At 36.9% G+C, this 11,653-nt stretch overlaps 1 long non-coding RNA gene across 1 annotated transcript in view; it reads right to left on the minus strand.

Moving 5' to 3' along the window:
* LOC118354420 (uncharacterized) overlaps positions 1-11,250 on the minus strand; it is a 64,549-nt gene extending 53,299 nt beyond the window's left edge. The window contains exon 1 of the long non-coding RNA XR_004814846.1: positions 10,955-11,250. This is a non-coding gene — a long non-coding RNA (uncharacterized LOC118354420). The remainder of the gene's footprint in view (positions 1-10,954) is intronic.
* Between the last annotated feature and the right edge of the window lie 403 nt (positions 11,251-11,653).

Here is an 11,653-nt window from a genome sequence, read left to right on the forward strand (position 1 = left end):
GAGGCTGGCTGGAACTTCTGTCTCTGTTTCTACTCATCTGTCTCCAGCGTAATATCCTTACGACCAGTGAAATCATCCTTGATCATCAGGGCTCAGACCTCTCTGCCACCTCCCCTTCTCACTAAGCTCGCCTTTCATCTTTTTTATAACAGCTCCCCTGGTGAGTGTAATGTGGCATCTCACTATAGCTTTGATTGGCATTTCCCTACTGACTAATGACACATCTTATCATGTACTTATCGGTCATTTGGTATATATTTTTGGGATAAGAGTCTATTCAAATTCTTTGCTTACCTTTTTTTTTTTTTTTAAGATTTTATTTATTTATTAGAGACAGAGAGAGAGAGAGGTAGAGACACGGGCAGAGAGAGAAGCAGGCCCCATGCAGGGAGCCTGATGTGGGACTAGATCCCAGGTCTCCAGGATCATGCCCTGGGCTGAAGGCGGTGCTAAACCACTGAGCCACCGGACTGCCCATTTGCTTACTTTTAAATTGGACTACATGCCCGTACATTATTGAGTTGTCAGAGTTTTTTTGTTTTTTTGGTTTTGTTTTGTTTTGTTTTGTTTTGTTTTTGCATATAGCCTGGCTACAAGTGTCTTATCAGACATGATTTATAAATGTCTCCTCCCATTCTATAGGCTGTCTGTCTCTTCATTTCTTGTGGGTATCATTTGTAGCACAAAAGTGTTTTATTTTGAAGAAGTCCACTTATCTATTTTTTCTTTCAGGTCTTGTGCTTTTGGTGTGTTATCAAAAAAAACCATTGCCTACCTGAAGGTCGCTAGGGCTTATTCCTGTTTTCTTCTAAGAGCTTTCTAGATTAGTTCTTACATTTAGGTCAATGATCCATTTTGAGCGCATTTTTGTAAATGGTGTGAGGAAGAGCTCCAATCTCACTCTTTTGCATGTGGACATTCCATTGTTCCCGCGAGTACCATGTGTTAAAAAGACTATTCTTTTGCCCTTTGAATTGTCTCAGCACTTTTGTTGAAAATAAATTTACCATGATATAAGAGTTTACTTCTGGACTCTAATTCTGTTCCATTAAGCTCTATGTCTATTCTAGTGCCATACCATCCTGATGGCTATAGCTTTGTAATAAGTTTTAAAGCCAGGAAGTATGAGTCCTTCAACTTTGTTCTTCTTTTTCAAGATCGTTTTTGCCATTCTCAGTCTATATCCATTACTTTAAGCCTTTGAGAACACACCCTCCCAGCTTATATGGTTCCAGACTGAAAGGTCTTTTTTTAGTCCTTCCTCAAATGCCAGACCATTCATCCCTTTGTTTAGAAACATGTTGCATGCCTCCCCAAATTATCACTGACAGTAATCAACAGTGAGCACAGAAAGCGGCTGGAAATCAGGGACAGGATGGAAAACAAGGGACTGTTAAGAGAAAATGACAGATTTAGGTCACCAGAAAGTCTTTGAATAGGATGTTGTGGGAACAAAGTGACTGTCACAGTGAAAAATTAGATCATAAATCTTAGAATAAATTCTTAAAACAGTTTCCTTGTGTTTTTCTTTTCCTCATGTGGACTGGGTAGATTGTGTTGACTAAGTTAGTTCATTTTCTCAGACTCCTGCAAAATGAAATAAATCTGTGCTGTTTCTCATGTTCTCTTTGCAGATCCTGCCTTTTGGCCTTTTGTTGCTAAATGTTCATGAGATTTTTCATACCAGTTGGAAATTAAACAGTCCATGCTTTAATCATGCTCAAAAGAAAAAAACAAGTTAGTTTGGAGACACACATATCTAGGAGTTGCAGTAAAGTTACCCACATATGAAGCTTTTGAGATCACATGTCTATGTGCCAACTCTTTACATAGTCATATCAGACCCTTTCAGACGACCAGAGAAAGTGACTGCTTTCATTTCACAGAAGCAGAAACTGAAGGTCCAAGAGATAAATGGACTTGCCTACATAAATGAGGATGATAGGGAAAGAGCCAGTATCAAAGTGCAGTTTGTCAGCCTCCCTTGGGTCACTGTTACAGGTTGAACTGTGTCTTCCAAAAATATATATTGAAGTCCTAACCACTGGTGCCTGTGAATACAAACCTATTTAGGAATAGGGTCTTTTTAAATATAGTCAAGTTGAGTTCATTAGAGTGGGATTTAATTAAATATGACATGTCATTATGCGAAGAAATGTGCCATGTGACAACAGAGACAAAGATTGTCTGCAAGCCAATGAATGCCAGCAGTTGATGGAAACCATCAGAAGCTGAAAGAGGTAAGGAAATACTCTCCCCTACACACTTCAGTGGGAGCATGGTCCAACACCTTGATTTTGAACTTCTAGCCACTAGAATTCTGAGATAATGAATTTCTGTTGTGTGATGTCACCTAGTTTGTGGTACTGCATTATATCACACCTAGGAAATGAATACAGACACTATGAATTTCTTAACACAAGACTTTATAACAGGAAATAAGCCATCTCAGAGCCCCAAATGCTGCCTCACAATATAAGAAGTCTTGCTATTCAAACTCAATTCCACTGAACTGGGACAAATTCAATCTTGGCCAGTGACCATGGTATAAAATATTCTGCGTGAATACTGTCAATACTGAAAAGCTTCCTACATCATGATTCAGAGAAACCCCCCTTTTGCCCAACTCTGTCAGTTCAAAATTTCTTCCTCAAATTAATTTGCCTTCCATTTACATCCATTCATTAATAAAAGTTCTGTTTTTTGAGGGTACTCAGGATTGTCTAATTTCCCTTTCATATCACGATACTTTATACATTTAAAATCAGAGAGACAGGAACACCTGGGTGGCTCAGCGGTTGAGTGCCTGCCTTCGGCTCAGAGTGTGATCCTGGAGTCCTGGGATCAAGTCCTGCATCAGGATCCCTGCATGGAGCCTGCTTCTTTCTCCGTCCATGTCTCTGCCTCTCTGTGTGTCTCGCATGGATAAATAAATAAAATCTTTAAAAATATCGAGAGATAACATCCACAGCCCATTTTGTTCTGAGAATCTCAGATGTTCCTCATAGATCATGCTCCAAAACCATTCACCCATTCACCCACCCCTACTGGACAAGTGAATCAGTGTCCCTCTAAGTGCAGTACCCAGAACTGAATGCCAAATTTTCAACATTAAATGCTTAGAAGAGATAAAAACAGAGCCAGCTGTTTGCTCTCTAGACACCTGTTCTGAAACAAAAAAACTATTACTATAATAGCCCCAATTGTCTCTCAATGAGGTAAATCTTGACAAATAGAAGAACGGCTTATTCTAACATGCTGTCTACGGCCATACCACTCTGAATGCGTCTGAGCTCATAGGTCATGATGGATCCTCATAGGATAGGATTAATGGTCTCATGAAAAAAAAGGAAATGGAGATCTCCTGGGTGGTGCAGTTGGCTAAGTGGCCAACTCTTTGTTTCAGCACAGTTCATGATCTTGGGGTCCTGAAATTGAGCCCTGAGTTGGGCTCTTTGCTCAGCGGTGAGTCTGTTTGAGATTCTCTCGCCCTTTCCCTCTGCCCTTCCTGCTCATGCTCTCTCTCTAAAATAAACAAATAAATCTTTGGAGGAAAAAAAAAGGAAAAGAGCCCTCATTCTCTCTCTCTGAATTCATGGGCTCTGCAAAAATCAGGAAAAAGTTAACTTGAGAAAAAGTGAAAGGAGCAATCATTTACTCATACAACCTTGACCAAGCTTTTGATCATCAATAAACCCTAACTCCCTCATCTCTAAATTGGAATTATTATATTATGATAGTTGGGAGAATACAATAAAGCATTTTATGTGAAGCAGAAAGCTTTCAAATGCATTCAAATAACATTATTTACCTCCTTAAGCATTGCATTTCACTGGCTATTACCACTAACCTTGAAGATCCACAATGTGATAAATTAAATAACAAATATGAAAAGGATTATTTATGGAATTATATTCCACTAAGAAAATTCTATATTGTAGGCTGTGGAGTGATATATTAAAAATTGTCTTTGTTACCTATTAACCAAATATTTCATTAAAAAAAAAAACCCCTCATTTAATAAGTCAAGTGCCATGTGGGTATACTTTAGTCATGCCTTAAATATTCATAGGCAAGATGTTGTCTACCCAAGGAAAACACAGTTAAGGAAGCCTTGGGGAACAATAAAATTAAAAACAAAAATAGAAAACACCCTGCTCTGTATCCAGCAAAAGCAGGAAATGGGATATATAAAGGAAATAACCAAAATGGGAGCATGGAAGACACTTAAAGTACTTATATCAGATTAGAACCCACTAATTCAATGTGATCTGGATCAAGATGTGTTTATAGAACATTATAAGCAGCCAAAATATTAAGGTATTTGTGTATATTATTGTTATTTAATCATAATCAAATAAATACAAGTAAAGATAAATGCAGAAAGGCTAGGAAAGAGTAAAAGGAATGATTAAAGTTTTGGAAGATGATAAGTAGGAGGTGAACTATGACACATAAAAGTTATATAATCTGGTCAAAAGGAAAAAACAGCTAAGCATTTATTAATACTTGCTTATAAATATATAAAGAGTTTCTAAAAGTATGCCTGCTCTTTTTTTTTTTTTTTAATGTCTGCTCTTCCTTTGCTTTTCCTAAGATGTGAATAAAGGGGCTTAACCAATAACAATGTTTTAAGTATGTTGGTTTTCAAGCACGTGAGATAAGATGTAGAATTAGATTTACATCAGTCTTAAAAGGAAGGAGAAACCATTTCATGTCTTAGTATTGATGTTTCTCTAGGTACAAATCACAAATTCGACTGATGACAATTACAAATACATAATATTCTAGAAACTAGAATCCTATGGAAAAAAATTAATCACTCTTTAGGAAAAAATTACATATGGCCTAATCAGTTATGCAAAGAAACAGATAAGCACCATTCTGTTGGCAGTCCCTATGAGAATTTCTTTGATGGAGGAAGATATTTTAAAAAGTCATTGATAATCTTGGCCATGGTGGAGAAGGGCAGATGGTAAGGCACCTAAGAGTGCATGTAGTGACAGGGGCAAGAGTGGTTTGTGTGTTGCTTCTGAGGGAAAGGAGAAAGATGGGTGAGGGTGGGGAGATTCACCAAGAAACTAAACTGCGTGAGCCTCCTCATAAGCACATTTTTAAAAACTTGACAGGGCAGCTGGGTGGCTCAGCGGTTTAGCACCGTCTTCAGTCCAGGATGAGATCCTGGAGACCTGGGATCGAATCCCATGTTGGGCTCCCTGCATGGAGCCTGCTTCTCCCTCTGCCTGTGTCTCTGCCTCTGTGTGTGTGTGTGTGTGTGTCTCTCATGAATAAATAAATACAATCTTAAAAAAAAAAAAAAACTTGACAGTGGGACATCAATACCTTCAAAAGAAGAAATCCTGTTATATGCAACAATGCAGATAAACCCAAAAGGCATTATGCTAAGTGAAATAAGCCAACAGAGAAAACATGGTATCACTTATATGTGGTATCTAGAAGAAAAAAAAAAAAAAAACCAAGTCAAGAGAAACAGAAGAAAAAAGCATTTGCCAGAGAGTGGAGGTGGGGGAGATAAGGAGATATTTGTAAAAGGATACAAACTTACAGCTATAAGATGAATAAGGTCTGAGGTCTAATGAAAAACATAGACTATAGCTGATAACACTGTTACCTTATAATTGAAATCTGCTAATGGAGTATAACTTAAAAGTTCTCAAAAAAGATAAATATGTAAGATGATGGATTTGTTATTAAACTTCATGGGGGGGGAACTCTTTCACAATGTTTACCTATATCAAACCATCACATTGTATACTTTAAATATCTCACAATTTTATTTGTCAATTATACTTCAATAAAGCTGGAAAAATTTTGCAAAATGCTTACTTAGATTAAACAGATTCTTATAAAAAACAGTTGAAGGAAGCTGAGATTTGAATCTACGGTGCTGTGGGAACTGATGTACCCAGTGAGTTGCTAAGTGCAGAGTGGTGGGTGCAATCATTAAAGAGATGAGGGATTTTCTGCAGAAGATTTAAAGGCATTAATAAACCAACTAAGTATTTGTCTGCTTTGATGAGCAATTTTAAACAACATAAAGGACACAATACTCATCCTTGAAAAAAAAACATTTTTTGTTGTTGGTCTAAGTTCTAAATCTAAACAACTCTCCTTAGTACTGTTGAAATTTAATAATACATGGATAAGCTACAAATTAGCATTTGTAAAAAAAAAATTAGCATTTGTCCAATACTTCTCTCTCTCTCTTTTTTTTTTAAGATTTTATTTATTTATTCATGAGAGACACAGAGAGAGAGAGACAGGCAGAGACACAGGCAGAGGGAGAAACAGGCTCCATGTAGAGAGCCAGACAGGGGACTCGATCCTGGGACTCCAGGATCACACCCTGGGAGGAAGGTGGCACTAAACTGCTGAGCCACCCTGCGATGCCCAATACTTCTCTTTTAATAAACATTGTGTTCTACATGAGAGTTAATTTGGAGAAATCCCGGTTAAACCTGCAGCCCTCAACACACACAGACTTGGGGTCATGAGGTGGTCGCAAGACTAAGAATTCAATTTCTATTTCTTTAATTTGATAATCTCTGAGGTACCATTATTTATTTCAAACTGACTGTTCAAAAGTAGAAATACTTTTGAAGAAATATCAGAAGTGATCTCAAGTGTTCCCAAGCAATATAATGAAATTATAATTTTTGTGAATATATCATTTGAATGTGGCTAGAATTGGTCTTTGCAAACAGACATGATAGTTTTGCGATTTCCTGAAGGTATTATGAAGTGAGATTTTTTTGGATCTCTTCACCATTCTTATGTTCATATTTTTTTCCTAATAGGAAGAGGATATTGGGTAAAAAACTAATGAAATTTGAATAAAGAACAGGCTTTAGTTAAAAATAATGCATATATCAGTCCATTACTTGTAAAGTGTATCATTCTAATGCAAGATGTTATTAGGGAAACTGGGTTTGGATATAAGGGAACTTTTTGTGCTATATTAATAATTTTCCTGTAAATCTAATATAGTTCTGAAAAGTAAAGTTTTAATAAGTCTTAATTCTCTAAAAATTTATATGATTGTTGCTGCATGTGCAGGAAATATTTTTAAATTAAACCTAACAAAAATTGCTTTTTTGACCAATTATGAGCAAATATCAATGAAAATTTAACTATACCATCTATGAACATGAATACACAAAGAAAAATAATATCTATGAAGTCATTTCAATTTTCCAGAAATTAGGGATTGAAAGCAGATATTGTAATATTATTCATTATTGTGACAGGCCAAAATGTGGTTATAAGTTTTTCTTTCTTACTTCAAAAAGTGAATCTGTGTTATTAAAAATATTAGACCATTATTTTCCCTTTCTGTGCTGTTATATATATTTATTTTTCATCTATTTTTACTGGTAAAATAAAATATATTTAATATATATACAAAGTACAATAACCAAAAATTTCCATTATCTTTCTGGTCACTAGTATTGTTTACTGAGCTTCATGATTAGTACTGAAAATATTTTGTCTTGTAGAAGGAATTTTATTAAAAAATCATTGACTTCAAATTTTACCAGGGGACAGATCCAAACAGCCTCAAGATAGAATAAATTCTGATAATTAATAAAAATCTCATAAAGCGTCATACTGATCCTAGGACCAGGAGAATTCAACCGTTACCTTGGTTTCATACTCAAAGCAACAACAATAAAAAAAAAGAAGGGAGGAAAGAAAGAAAGAAAGGAAGAAAGAAAGAAAGAAAGAAAGAAAGAAAGAAAGAAAGAGCAAGCAAAAGAAAGAACTTGGGATTGGGTTAGGATGTGGGTACGTGTATAGAAACTAGGTATTTTATGAAGATACCTGAGTGACTAAAATTTTATATCCAGAAAAGGAAAATTTTCCAACCAGTTTGTTTCCAGCAACTATTCGCAAATACATTCTCTCTCCAAATAAGCCACTAGTTGTCAGAATTTCTTTTTCCCATCCCAACACACAGGATTATTACTGCTTTAATGTACACGCAAGGGAGGAGGACAGAAAAATCAAAACACAACTCTAAGTGTATATTTGAATTTCTGAAGTTCCATATATGGTGTAAAAATGATCCCCCAAATAATTCATGATTCTAAATAATCTACCCCCCCGATCTCCCACTGGGATATGAACCTACCTTCTTACAATCCCAATTAAGAATCCTTGATATGAAGGATCTTTCATTTGCTGGAAATTTAATGGATATTGACCATACATTGTATGATGGCTGGGTTCCTCTATTTCATTCTTACCATTAGCTCATCACATCACTAGTATCATAGTCTATCTCTGAGGTAGGTTGATTTGGCCATGCTGGGTGCCATGCTGGGTGCCATGCTCTTGCCATCTCAGTTCACAAACTTTATTAACAGCATTCATGATCCCCAAGTTCCAGAACATCACTAACTTGTAGCACACACTACCTGGCTTCACTTTTGGGATCTGGCCTCATCTTTTCACCTCTTGGTGACTTATAAAATTGGAAAAGGAATAGGAGGAAGAAGAGAGTGAGGTTTATTCCCAAAAAGCTTTAAAGGAGAATCTGTAGTTGTTCATTATTTAAAGCTTTTGTTTTTCATAACCAGATTTGGTTTCATTCTTAGCTTTTAGACCAGTGATCTCACACTCTCATTTCCCAAGCTTAGAAAATAAATTCAAAGGTGTCTCATAAATTTCATACTCATATGGTTCTCCGATTTTCAAGGATAGTAAAAAATCATTTTCTATTTTGTCCTTTAAGAATATTCATGTTCAGCTGATTATGTGTCCTCATTTTTTGTACAAAATGTTTAATCTGTGTATCTACTTATAAAACATTCTTTCAAATTCAACAAGAATAGTCTGAAGTTCCTTTATAGCATAATATACTTAATAAGAGAAAATATTTAAGTTCTTCCTCATGAAGCCAGTTTTCCAGCTTCTATTATTTTTATAACTGCCCTTGTGAGTGAATATTATAATTGCAACAATAATACAGTCAGCTAAGAGATCAAATTAGAGAAAAAAAATAACTCATCACTAAAATCAGTCAAAGCATTCAAGAGCTCTCTTGGATCAACAAATGGGTCCTGTACTTATTTCAACATTTGGAGCAAAAAAGTGACTCTGAGCTCTGCCAAACATGGACACAGTATGTTCTCCTCCAAAACCTATATGTTTCTTTCCCACTTAGTTTCTTCCCAACTTTAATAAACTATGTTCCAAAAGTCCATTAATTGAGTCTATTTGGATTTGTAATGCTTTTTCCCAGAGAAATGTGATGAGCATGTTTCCAGGCCTGCCCACAAACTCTATTTATTCATAGAATGTTAGAGCTAGAGGGACTTAAAAAATCATTTAATATAACCATTTTAAAACCTTAATGTTACTGAAATTATAATACTAGTTGCTCCCAGGGAGCCTCCAGAGACCTTCATGAGTTTGTTGAGGCTCCTCTGTGTCCTGAAAAGGCCAGTTTATTTACGGTTATAGAAGACAACATCCAGGAAGCTGTATCAATAACTGGGTTTATCCTGAGAAAATCTTTGTGAAAGCTAGAACATTCTCTAGTTTTGGAGATTCATCATGAAAGGGGCACTAGCAGCAAAGCACAGTGAAATCATTCCCTGGATAGGAGTGTCTCACTAGAAAGCAGGAGCTCTCAATCTAGAATCTCTTTACATAAACCAGCTTTATCTACTTTGTCAATACTTTTCCTTGACTGAGTTGACTTCACACAATAGTTCTGTGAAGGACATGATAAAAAGAAGCATCACCTCACTTGGCACCAAAACACTATACACACTCAGGGAATTTGGAGTGGCAGCAATGTCACACACACAGCTTGTACAACCTCACATTTATTTCTCAAATGTCTAGATTCAGGATTATTTAGCCCTATAAACTCCATACAATATCAGGGAGAAATCAAACTTCATCCTTAGATGGAAGAATCCCAATGGAGCAAAATGACATTTGTAAATAATAATTTCTTAGCAAGAAAGATCACAGAACAAGCTTGTTCCACCTTCTTGTAAAAGCCATGTCACTTTTATTTAATTATCTAAAAAGAAACTCATCTTCTTCACCTCCATTAATTACCTAAAGAAAAATCTCATCTCCTTCAATTAATTTTCCCTAACATAACATGGACCATCATAGAGAATTACTGTCCTGGGACCAATTTAGTTTTTATTTGTTTTTGTTTGTTTTTGTGTTTTGTTTTGTTTGCATAAAAAAAAATAAAAACTCATAATATTATATTTGGTTGTCTGTGAAGTATTATGATATTATGATCATATAAATAGAGACCTTTTATTTCTTGCTAGTGAAAAGTGTCCCAGCTAATTATTCAGATATTTAACACAAACTCTGGAGTTCAGACTGAAAATTTGGTTCCACTAATCTAATACTTATAAATTTGGGAAAGTTACCAGATCATACCAAGCCTTAGTTTTTACCACCAGTAAAATGGTAATAATAATAATATCATTAAATCCACAAAGCAATTTTAAGAATTAAGGGTAGAAATGCCCAGTGAAGATGGCAGAGTAGAAAATACTAAACCGACTTTGTCCCACAGATGCAACTAGTTAACATCAACATGAGTGTAAATAAATCAGAAAACGAACCCAGACTGGCAAAACAGACTCTCCACAGCCAAATGTAGAGGAAGAGGCCATGTTACAGAGGGTAGGAAGGGTAGAGACACAGTCAGGAGCTAAATGGACTCACTGGACTGTCCACAGGAGGGAGAAACACAACAGATATGGAGGGGGAGGGTCAGACCTCAGGCATCAGGCACCCAGGCATGAGGGACCCATACAGGGAAGACTAATCCCTGTAACATTTGGCCTAGATTTATGAGTTCTTACAATCAGAGGAGCTTAGCAACTGGAACTTTCAAAGCAGCAGTTCGAAAAACACCTGGGGTATACAGGAAAGAGATTAATTTACTAACCTCAGAGCACATCCTGGGTGGGCAGAGATCTTTGGGAGACTTCTCCAAGAAGAAAAAGCTGGCAGGTGTCATTTCCCTCCCCTGCCCTTCCCCTGCTTAGATACTTGAACATCTGCAGGAACCAGCTCAGTGGCAAAACTTTCACACTTCTGCAGATCTCTCTCCAACAATCTGACCAGCCTTGAATGGAATTTTCCCAAGCAGCTGAAGGCACCTTCCTGAGGTAGACCAGCATAGACCTTGAACACACTGTGCAATCCACCTCCAAGTTTCCTGTGGACACACCCACTCCAAACTGGTAGGCCTTGGAAGGAATTTCCCCAGGCAGCTGCAGGTCTCCTGTAGCAGACCAGCATGGACCTTGTTGGCACTATGCCTTCCACTCCTGTGTTCTCCTGCAGATCTGCCCCCATCCAATATGCCATTGATTAGAGCCTATCTAAAACTGTACCACAAATCTGGCAGTGTGCAAGCAGATGGACAAGAGCCAGCACCATTCCAAAGTGACTTTTGTCCCACAGAGAAAGGAAGTTAACCACACACACCAGCTCCCCTGCAGCCCCAGCTGTGTGCTAAGGGCAGACATCTGGTTAGACTACAGACTGATTAGACCCACCAACAAAGGCTTCTCAGGAGATAACACAGGGAAATTGCCCTGCAGTTTTGTGCTACTGCTTCCTGGCAAATGCCTAGTCTGAC

This window comes from Canis lupus, chromosome 4 (genome assembly GCF_003254725.2).
Source record: "Canis lupus dingo isolate Sandy chromosome 4, ASM325472v2, whole genome shotgun sequence".
Classification (NCBI taxonomy): domain Eukaryota; kingdom Metazoa; phylum Chordata; class Mammalia; order Carnivora; family Canidae; genus Canis; species Canis lupus.